The sequence below is a fragment of the Otolemur garnettii genome, unplaced genomic scaffold, assembly GCF_000181295.1.
Source record: "Otolemur garnettii isolate 467f Iridium unplaced genomic scaffold, OtoGar3 scaffold00053, whole genome shotgun sequence".
Taxonomy (NCBI): domain Eukaryota; kingdom Metazoa; phylum Chordata; class Mammalia; order Primates; family Galagidae; genus Otolemur; species Otolemur garnettii.
The window spans coordinates 9,172,062-9,183,107 of record NW_003852448.1 but is presented as its reverse complement, the minus strand read 5'-3'; the positions used below and the strand labels follow the sequence as shown (position 1 = coordinate 9,183,107).

Here is an 11,046-nt window from a genome sequence, read left to right as displayed (position 1 = left end):
CTGAAGGTTATCAAAATGTCTTTCACTATTTTGTTTATCTTCTGGTGAAGAAAGAGAGTCAGTCACTGGGGGCTAGATCAGCTGAGTAGACAGGGTATTTAGTACAGTTGTTTGTTTACTGGCTGAAAGCTCTGTAACAGCGCCCTGTGAGCTAGTATAATGCACATACCTTTCTCATGCCAAGATTTTCACTTGAGGTTTTCCTGTTTCCCTATCAATGTTTACTTGGTCCACTCACCTTCTCACAGTCAGCTGATGATTTCAATGCACAATTTGACAAACTTTGCAATGTTTTTATCAGTTCTTCTTGTTGCCAGCTACCCTGACCTCTCTTCATCAGTGATGCTTTCTTTCCCCTCTGAAAAACATTTAATCCATTTGTTCAGTGCTGTTTTCTTCATGACATTATCCCCATAAACTTGGACTAGCATGTCCCTGATTTAACTTCCACTCTTGTCAAGCCTGATAAGAAATTTAATGTTTGTTTGTTGCTCTAATTCAAGCTCCGACATTATTGCAACATCACACAAAAACATACAACAACGTTCATAAACTCTACTCAGCAAGACACCATCTGTTAACATGAACACAGCCATGAGACAATGATATGCCAAAGTTATGAAACCTTACTGAGCTGTTTGTACAATGCTGCCAATGTAAGCACATGGTGGCAAGTTCATGAACTTGTCAGACCTTGTAAGTACTTATGAGTACTATTCTTGACAATGTCAGATCAAAAGATCATTTTTAGACAAAGGTCCTAGGAATGTAAAAGTGAACCAAGAACAGCACTGGGTCATGTCAAGATGGACTGACAACAATTCAGATCCCAGACTGTTCTAGAATTTGACCTGGATCTTGATCTGATGCCCAGACTAGAGTGCAGTGGTGTTAGCATAGCTCACTGGAACCACAAACTCCTGGGCTGAAATGACCTTCTGCCTCAGTCTATTGAGTAGCTGGGCTTATAGGCATGTGCCACCACACCTGGCTGATTTTTTCTGTTTTGTAAATATGGGGTCTTGCCATGATGCTCAGGCTGATATCCAACTTCTGGCCTTAAGTAATCCTCCTGCCTTGGCTCCCCCCTCACAAGCCTGAGCCATCAAGCCCACCCTCTGAACACTTTTTTTAAAAAAGGGCCAGATTGTACATATTTGTTATTTCACAGGCCAGTCTGTTGCAACTGCTCAACTCTGCCCTTGTAACAGGAAAGCAGCTGTAGATTATAAATAAACGAACCAGAGTGGCTGAAATGGGCACTGAAATTAGAATTTCATATAATTTCCATGTGCCACAAAATATTTTTCTAAAGTACAACTAATATTTATGGAGCACTCAACAATTGTCTTACTTATCTTCTTTTTCTCCCCCTGCCATGTAGAATTATGAAATCCATTCTTAGTCCAGGACTGTGTGCTTGGTGGCGGTAGTTTGCTGATGCCTGGTCTGAAGTTTCTCATCGTCACAACTGTAGTGCCTTTTATTATTCTCGCTTGTCAGATGGTGAAGCAGAGGCCTAGACAGGTCAAAGAGAGAAGGGGGCTTGACTGGACCTTGCTGGAGGGTGGGGTCACACAGCTTCAGCTGGGTCATTGTGTGAGCAGGGCCTAAGAGAGCCGGCCACCACCTGGCTTCACAGGTAAGGGGCCGAGTTTTGTGTGGGGCCTTCCTGAACACTCTGACCTCAGGGCCTGGGCCGTTCTCTGCTTCCTGCACACGCTGTGGAGGCCACTTATTTTCTCCTGATATAAATATTTCCTTCCCTTCTTTCACTCAGCCCTTCCCTTTCCTTGAGGAGCAAAGGTCTATTCCTGGCCACAGAGGCTACAGTCCCAGCGACCCAAGGACCCCACATCTGAGCAGGTGACCAAAGCTGGAGACTCTGGTCCTTAGCAGGCTGGAGGTGCTCAGAAGGGCCACATCTCTGTTCCCTCTGTGCTGGACACAGGGCACAAGTGACTGCCTGCGTGGGGACAGTATCAGTTTCCTAGGGTTGCTGTACGGAGTACCACAAACTGGTATTAAAACAACAGAAGTTTATTCTCTCAGTGTTCTGGAGGCAAGAAGTCAGAAACCAAAGGCCAGTAGAACCTGCTTCCTCAGATTTTGGCTAGAATCTTCCTCACCTTTTCTTAGCTCTGGTGGTAGCTTCAGTCCATGGTGTTCTGGGCTTGTGGTCAGTTCTCTCTAATCTCCACCTTCGTCTTCACATGACACTCCGTGTGTGTGCATGTGTGTTCTTCTTATGAGGAGACCAGTCATACGGGATTAGGGTCCACCCTAATGACCTCAACTTGAATTGATCCTATTTCCAAATAAGGTTACATTCACTGGTACCAGAGGTTGGGGCTTCAACATACCTTCTTAGGCAGCATAATTCAGCCCCCAGCAGGGACCTTGCTTTTTGGTAAACACACACAGGGAAGGTGTCCCAGCTTTGAGTGCCAGAGTTCATGTCCTAGGTGGGTTGTCACATGAATGAAATAGGAGGACATTCGTGTCTGAAAAAGGCATCTGGACAAGAACCCCAACTTCTTGACATAATCCAGCACCCTAAGCTCCAGCCCCAACACATTGGCAGGTGATTGTCCCTTTTCTCCTGTGGAGTCACACTCAGAGCTTGAGTTGTTTATTAGTTTTGCGGGTTTATTAGTTGTTTATTAGTTTTGTGTGTGTGTCCTGCTACACTGCAGACAGCAGCCCCAGGGCCTCAACACCTCTCACCAACACTTGCATAACAGCCATCCTCAAACCTTCTGGTCAAGACCACATGTGACTTTTGCTCTTGCGGCCACTTTTACGTGGAATTCCTTCCCATCTCCCTTGTTTATTAAGTAAGCTCCTCAGAGTGCAAGAGTCAGTTCAAATGGGAACATGACATTACTTTGGTCTCAGTCACTCTCAATTCTGTGTCCCCAGAGTCATTATTACCCTGTGTTGCTGTGTCAGGTATTTCCACTATGCTGAGGACAGGAACTGTATGGTTGTTAGAGTCAGGTACACAGTATGATGACTTTTTTTCTGAGGCAGAGTCTCATTCTGTCACCCTGGATAGAGCGCCATGGCATCGTCCTAGCTCACAGCAACCTCAAACTCTCAGATTCGAGTGATCCTCCTGCCTCAGCTTCCTGAGTAGTTGGGACTATAGGCACCTGCCATAATGCTCAGCTAGTGTTTCTATTTTTAGTAGAGACAGGGTCTCATTCCTGCTCAGGTTGGTCTTGAACTCCTAAGCTTAAGGAATTTTCCCACCCTGGCTTCCCAGAGTGCCAAGATTAGAGGCCTGAGCCACCATGCCCAGCTGGTTTGATAACTATTAAGGAATGTGCTGCGTGTGGCTTTTGGTGGCTCTGTACAGCAGAAGTACTAGGTTGCTAGTCTTCCTTAATGAGGTAAACTCAGCTGAAAAGACCCAAGAGCTGTAGTGGTGATCTCCATGGCCGTGTCTTGGCCACCCCGACTTCTTTTGGAGAACCACCTTTCTTCTTATGCTATAGACCAGTGGTTATCAACCTGCCTAATGCCGCAGCCCTTTAATACAGTTCCCGTGGGTCACGACCCACAGGTTGAGAACCACTGCTATAGACATAGATTCTGAGTGGAAGTAGATATATTCTTACCAGACCTTACTTCTGAAACAGTTGTACCACTCATGTACCCTAATCCCTGGTCACAGTGGTTGGTCATGGATAGGCATAAGCCAAACTAACTAGAACCCTTCCCTAGGATTTTTCAGACTTCTTTCTAGCAACCAAAATGTGGAGATGTGAGCCTACACCTGTTGGAGGAAGCATGTCAGCCGCGTGGGGAGACTGGTCTGAGATACTAACACTGACTTAAGAGGGAACGAAAGAAGAAAGCTGGAGGGAGAGAGTCCGCATAGTATTCGAGCTCCTGGAAGTCAGTTTCTTCTCTATTTACACTGTGGTGACTTAATACATTCCTTCTCTTATTTTTTATCAGTTGAAATTTGATCTCTTCCATTTACCATGTGTGTAAAGGTGAAATACCATTTGTAAGAAAGAAAAAGCCAGCAGGGGGTATAGCTCAGTGGCAGAGCATTTGACTGCAGATCAAGAGGTCCCCAGTTCAAATCTGGGTGCCCCCTTATTTTCTTTACTCCTAGAATCTTTGGAGTTCATCTGTCAGGAGATAGTATTTAAAGGGAAAAACATGGTGAAAAAAAGAAATAATAAAAGAGTATTAAAGAGCTGGAGAAATGGATGCTAGGTAAACAGAATCAACAGATGTCCACCAGAGGGAGTGATGTGATCAGATTGAAACTTGAAACAAAACAAACCTTGTTTGGCCCAGTAGTGTTTGGGCTGGAAGAGGACAAGGCAGGAAGGAGGACAAGGTTAGACTGTGGCAGTAAAGATGTGGTGAGCGGAGCTGGGCTGAGCATTGCATCCCAACCATCTCCCTCACCTGGAGGTCTCATCCCACAGCACTTGCAACCTGCTCATTCCCTTTCCCTTCCTCCATGCTGAGGACAAGGACATCAACAAGGAAGTAATGTTTGTTGGCTGCACATAAGGCTTAAGCCCAAAAGAGCCCTTGACCTTGTGAGCAGAGACCTCTCCTGGGGGACTGAGACTAGAATGATGATAAGGTTGCCCCTTGGTGGATACAAAGGCAGTGGGACATTTCTCTGACCTTGTTGGATGAAGGGTCCCCAGAACATGGCACAGATTGAAACACGGTAGGAGCTCAATAATTGTCTGTTGAATGCACGAATCGGCCATGACCCCTCTTCATCCTATCCTCCTCCCCGTGTGCTCTCCACAGTTACCCATTTCTTCCTTTTTCCCAAAGGCCCCATCCCCACCTTCTCCAGGTCCAGCTCTGACAGGAAAGTCTTTCTCAAAGCAGCTCTGGGATTTGTGTAGTCTAGTTTGTCAGCACCAGGTTCAGAGACTAAAAGGTTGTAGGGAAACACAGAACTGTTAAGGAGATACTGGGGATTTTTGATTTGCAGCTCCACCACCTGGCCTGAGTTCTGTCTTTTGTTTAGCACAAAACTCAAATGAGCTTTTCCATTTCCTGCTTTGAGGAGGTGGGACCACTTAGCATGGCTGTTCACATAGAATTTACAATCCAGATGTTCACTTAGTCCATGCCCACACCTCAACAGGAGGACATTGCTTGGGAAAAACCACACACCTGTGGTGTCTAGACTCACATGTGACCCAAATCTCCAATCAGCGTTTAACATGGCGAGGCACGCCTACTGGTTGGTATCATACACTTACTTTCTCACTGTCTGAGATGGTTGTTTCACCTCTTTTATGCTCTTTTCAAATTCTCAACATTCCCTCATTATCTTCAATTATAGTTGATATCTGTGTGAGTTGTCGGAGTCAAAATGGAGTCAACTTGTGCTAACAACCCTGGCAAATGGAGCTAGGGAAGTTCTATGATGGGAGAATTCTTGTGCACAAATGCCTGATAACAAGAATGATCACAAAAGACTCTGCCAAAACCACAAACTTCACAAAGACTATTGCAAAATTACACACAAAAAATACTTTTTTTTGCAGTTTTTGGCCGGGGCTGGGTTTGAACCCGCCACCTCTGGCATATGGGGCCAGTGCCCTACTCCTTTGAGCCACAGGCACCGCCCCAAAAATACTTCTTGAAGACATTTGCCCAACAACTGCCTGTCCAACCTTGGACTGGCAACATCCTTGATATTGATCCTTGTTACCTAGGATAATTCTCTCAAAACAACTATGTAATCTTCTCGCTTTTCTTTTAAAAACATCCCTGACTGTGCATGTGGTTTTACTATGGCACGTGTATTCCCATTGCAATGTCTAGTCTTGAATACACACTGTCTTGTTTTTTTTTTTACAGACTCTCCCTCTCTATTTGGTATTTAGGTTGACACGATGATGTCTCAGAAGTAGGACCAAAGGGAGCTCACCTTGGATGGATCATCTGCACCTGGAGTTGACTGAGGTGTGAGGTGTAGACAAGCCTTTTACATTCTCTGATCTTGTGAGTTGATTTTTCAGTGCTGGTGAATCTCCCCTCAGATTCTTGAACTCCTTCCTTTCATAGATTCTTTTTGATTTTATTCAGGATCTCATATGGTTTTAAGGCCACCTTAATAAAGGACCTTTCATCTCTCCTGGGATAATAAAAGGCTTTTTGATCTTTTCTGACAAGCCCTTTATCTTATAAAGACAAAGTCCTTCTGATTTGAGTACTCTGGTTTCTACAGAATTTACATCTTGTTTGGCTTTGCACTGCTGGTTTAATATTTTGTTTGGTCTGTAGGCTTGACTTAAAATTTGTCTGAACTGTCTTCTTTTTTGTTTCATTTTGGCTTGGTTATACATATCTATAAATGATTTGCCTCTTTCCCCCCTTGCTACTTTCTGAACATTTTCCAAGAGTAAAAAGAAACATTCTAAATGGTGGGCATGAGCTGGCTAATTAAAAGCCTCTGGGGTGACCACCACCACCTCAAACATTGGTTGGAATTATTGAAATTCCCTGACAAGATTTATAGGATTTTCTTTGCTCTTCAGAGATTAATAAGAAATGGAATGGGAACCTCAAATTTTAAAGGCATGCCCAACAATTATGGTCATTCTCATAGACACTTTCTAACTGATAAGTACAGTGTATTAAGGAAAATTCAGAGCTTAAATGATCTTTATTTGAACTCTCTTATGAAAACTTCAACAAACTGTAGGGTCAACATGTAGAACCTTCTAAGTTCTCTGTATATATCTTTACTTTTTTTCTGCCTATTTTGAATCTGCTGACTTTTCTAACAGTGTTAACATAGATTTACTGCTTGTGGCATTGCAGCCAATTATTTCTTTAAAAAAGAGTCTTAAAAGGGTTCTGAATGAATGACTTTACCAATTACAACAGTTCTAGAACAACCAGCAACCTAGACATCTTTTGAAAATGTAAATTTAAGTTTATCTAATTAACTTTGCTTAGAATGATGGAACAGTTAATAAAAGGATTGATATTCTAAAAGAAAAGAACTAGAGGCTGGGCGGGATGGCTCACACCTGTAATCCTAGTCCTCTGGGAGACTGAAGTGGGTGGATTGGTTTCAGGAGTTTGAAACCAACCTGAGCAAGAGCAAGACCCCATCCCTACTAAAAATAGGCAGGCACCTGTAGTCCCAGCTACTAAAAAGGGTGAAGCAAGAGGATCATATGAGCCCAAGAGACTGAGGTTGCTGTGAGCTATGACGATGCCATGGTACTCTACTCAGGGCAACCGAGTGAGACTCTGTCTCAAGAAAAGAAAAAAAAGAAAAGAACGAGACAGATGTTTGTAGACATTGAGCTCTCAGATCAAACAGGTCAAACTCTTGAGCTGAGAGCAAAAACATAAGGTAACTCTGTTCAGCATAAAAATTCCTTTGTCTGCCATGCAGGGAACAAAAAGTGAAAAAACCCCACAAATCCCCCACAGAACAAACAAACCAACAAACAAAAAAAGATTTGCTGAAATGCCCCGTCCACAGTGACAACCAGACAGACAAACAAAAGACAGATTCATTACTAAAATTTTCAAGGCCACTTGGAGATTTTCTTTTTCTTTTTTAAAATTTTCTCTATACATATACATGTGTTTATTTGGTTTCCACTTTTTGCCTTCACACAATTAAGAAGGCTTAAAATTTAATAACAATAACAATGTTTAAGATAAGGACTAGAAACAAAAACCTTGTAAAGAACAAATGAAGATAAATACATTTGGAAAAGAAATCAGACGATTGCTGCAATGAAATATTGAGCAATAAAAATAATAATGCAAAAAAGTAACATTCACATTGTCAGATAAAAGTATGTCTATCATAGAATGCTTTGACTCTGAAGTTCAGTATAGAGTCATCAGTTAACTTCTCTTTTTTTCCCCAAAGTCTCAAAAAATAGACAACTAATATTTATAAATAAAAATAGAAGATAATTTGAGATTTTATTTTTCTTCTACAATTCAGCCAGTCTTATCTAAAATGTAAACATTTGAATACTTAATCATAAACTCATTTGAAACTGAAATTAGTATAAAGAAGTGGCTTTTAAAAATCAAACTTTGGGCTCGGCACCTGTGGCTCAAGTGGCTAAGGCGTCAGCCACATGCACCTGAGCTGGTGGGTTTGAATCCATCCCGGGCCTGCCAAACAACAAGGATGACTGCAACCAAAAAATAGCCAGGTACTGTGGCGGATGCCTGTAGTCCTAGCTACTTGGGAGGTGGAGGCAGGAGAATGGCTTGAGCCCAGGAATTGGAGGTTGTTGTGAGCTGTGATGCCACAGGACTCTACCCAGGGCAACAGCTTGAGGCTATGTCTCAAAAAAAAAAAAAAGAAAGAAAAGAAAAGAAAAACAAAACTTTGGCTAGATGTGGTGGTACAAGCCTGTAGTCTCAGCTCATGAGGAGGCTGAGGCAGAAGGATCTCTTTGAGCCCAGGATTTTGAGGCTGCAGTGACTATGATCACATCACTGCACTCTAGCCTGGGTGAAGACCATGTCTCTGAAACAGAATCAAACTGCTATGGAAATGCCTTACCCAAAACTTTGGTTCATAGCCTTCGCTAGATTCTTCCTAGGGCTGGGCGCTGTGGTGCACTCCTATCAGCTCAGCTAGTGGGGAGGCTGAGGTGGGAGAGTTGCTTGAGCCCAAGAGTTGGAGTCTAGCCTTGGCAGCATAGTGAGACCTCCACTTCTAATAAAAACTATAGATCACTTATTGGATCAAATGGATCCATGTGTCTTTTATAAATTGATGAGTTTGTATTGCTATTTTTTATACTCTTATTACTAAAATTCTAGAATGAAAGCTATAAAATCCTTATGTATGTGCACATGTGTTTATGTGTGCTTATGCGTGTTGCTTATTGTGTCTACATGGTAATATCTGGCATAGTCAGATAAAATATAAAATATATAGTAATTAGTCCAAATATCTTTTAATTCACATGACTTAAAAAATCTTTGATAGGGTGGCACCTGTGGCTCAGTGGGTAGGGCGCCAGCCGCATATACTGAGGGTAGTGGGGTTGAACCCAGCCCCAGCCAGCTAAAAAACAGCAATGAGAATTGCAACAAAAAATAGCTAGGCGTTGTGGCAGGCTCCTGTAGTCCCAGCTACTTGGGAGACTGAGGCAAGAGAGTCGCTTAAGCCCAAGAGTTGGAGGTTGCTGTGACGCCACAGCACTCTACCAAGGGTGACAAAGTGAGACACTGTCTTGAAAAAAAAAAAAAAGAAAATCTTTGATAAATAAGTTGGTTTTAAATTTGCTGACAAGAGGCTCGGCACCTGTGGCTCAAGCAGCTAAGGCGTCAGCCACATACACCTGAGCTGGTGGGTTCAAATCTAGCCTGGACCTACCAAACAACAATGATGGCTGCAACCAAAAAATAGGTGGGTGTTGAGGTGGGTGTCTGTAGTCCCAGCTACTTGAGAGGTGAAGGCAGGAGACTCGCTTGAGCCCAGGAGCTGGAGGTTGCTGTGAGCTGTGATGCCACGGCAGTCTACCTAGGGTGACAGCTTGAGGCTCTGTCTCAAAAAACAAAACAAAAATAAATAAATAAATAAATTTCTTAACAAGATAAAAATAGAAAGGTCTTTAAAATTGTCAGCATACATGTTTTTGCAGAGTTTATTGGTCAGACAGGATTATATTTATCTCTGATAATGTTTTAAGGTCATAAAACTATAAACCCATCCTAAAAGCAGAAAAATCTTTAACTCTTTGATAAATAAGACTAATTTGATATTGTGATTTGATAAAAACAGCTGTATTTTCTGAGTTATCATCAAAACATCCATATGTTCAACTTTAAGTTTCTTATCTAAAATGTAAATGTATTTAGGTGAATACCTGATCTTCACAGGCTATGCAGATGGTTAATAGAGAAAAAATTAGACATAACGACTAGCTTTGTCTAGCGTCTCAGTTTTCATAATTGTTAAAGATAAATAAATTAGGTAAATGTAATGGGATAAGCATTTACAAATAAATCTGTCATGTAATTTGAAATCTTTTTTTATTTTTGGCAAGGTCTTACTTTTGTCAATCAAGCTGGAGTGCAGTGGTGTCATCATAGCTCACTGCAGCCTTGAACTCTGGGGTTCAACTGATCCTTCTTCCTCAGCCTCCTGAGTAGCTGGGACTACAGGCATGTGCCTCTGCACCCAGCTTTGAAATTTCTTTTATGTTAAATTAAATGATAGATAGATGCTCATTAGATATTAGATTATTTCTAAATGAGTTAAGATGCTAAAACAGGGCCAGGTGCAGTGGCTCACGCCTGTAATCCCACCACTTGGGAGGCCAAGGCGGTGGATTGCCTGAGCTCACTGGTTCCAGACCAGCCTGAGCCAGAGAGAGACCCCCCACTGCCCGCGCCCCCTTCCCCCCCCATCTCTATAAAAATAGGTGGGCATTGTGGCAGGCACCTGTAGTCCCAACTACTTGGGAGATTGAGGCAAGAAGATTGCTTGAACCCAAGAGTTGGAGGTTGCTGTGAGCTAAGACACCATGACACTCTACCAAGGGTAACCAAGACTCTGTCTCAAAAAAATAAAAAATAGTAAAACAAATTGATGAACATAAATGTAAGTATGTTTTTTCCTTCTTAAAGAAAGACTAAATATATTTGGGTCTATTCATGTGCATAAAACATGTTATGGGGAAACATTTTTCTAAAAATAATATGGTTTCCATCATTAAAATATTGGTATGTGATAATTTAAAATTTCTTGTTTCCTAGGTTTTCATTAGAAATTAAGATTATGGGCTCAGTGCCTGTAGCACAGTGGTTATGGGACCAGCCACATACATTGAGGGTGGTGGGTTCAAACCCTGCCCGGGCCAGCTAAACAACTGCAACAAAAAATTGCCAGGCACTGTGGCCGGTACCTACAGTCCCAGCTACTTGGGAGGCTGAGGGAAGAGAATCATTGGAGCCCAAGAGTTGGAGGTTGCTGTGAGCTGTGATGCCATGGCACTCTATCCAGGGTGACAAAGTGAGACTCTGTCTCAAAAAAAAAAAAAAAAA

The 11,046-nt window shown here is 42.4% G+C and overlaps 1 non-coding gene and 1 pseudogene across 1 annotated transcript; one reads left to right on the top strand and one right to left on the bottom strand.

Moving 5' to 3' along the window:
- Positions 1-1,401: 1,401 nt before the first annotated feature.
- LOC100947353 overlaps positions 1,402-11,046 on the bottom strand; it is a 64,254-nt pseudogene continuing 54,609 nt past the window's right edge.
- TRNAC-GCA lies at positions 4,040-4,111 on the top strand. The gene has a single exon. It is a non-coding gene; the product is annotated as a tRNA-Cys (tRNA).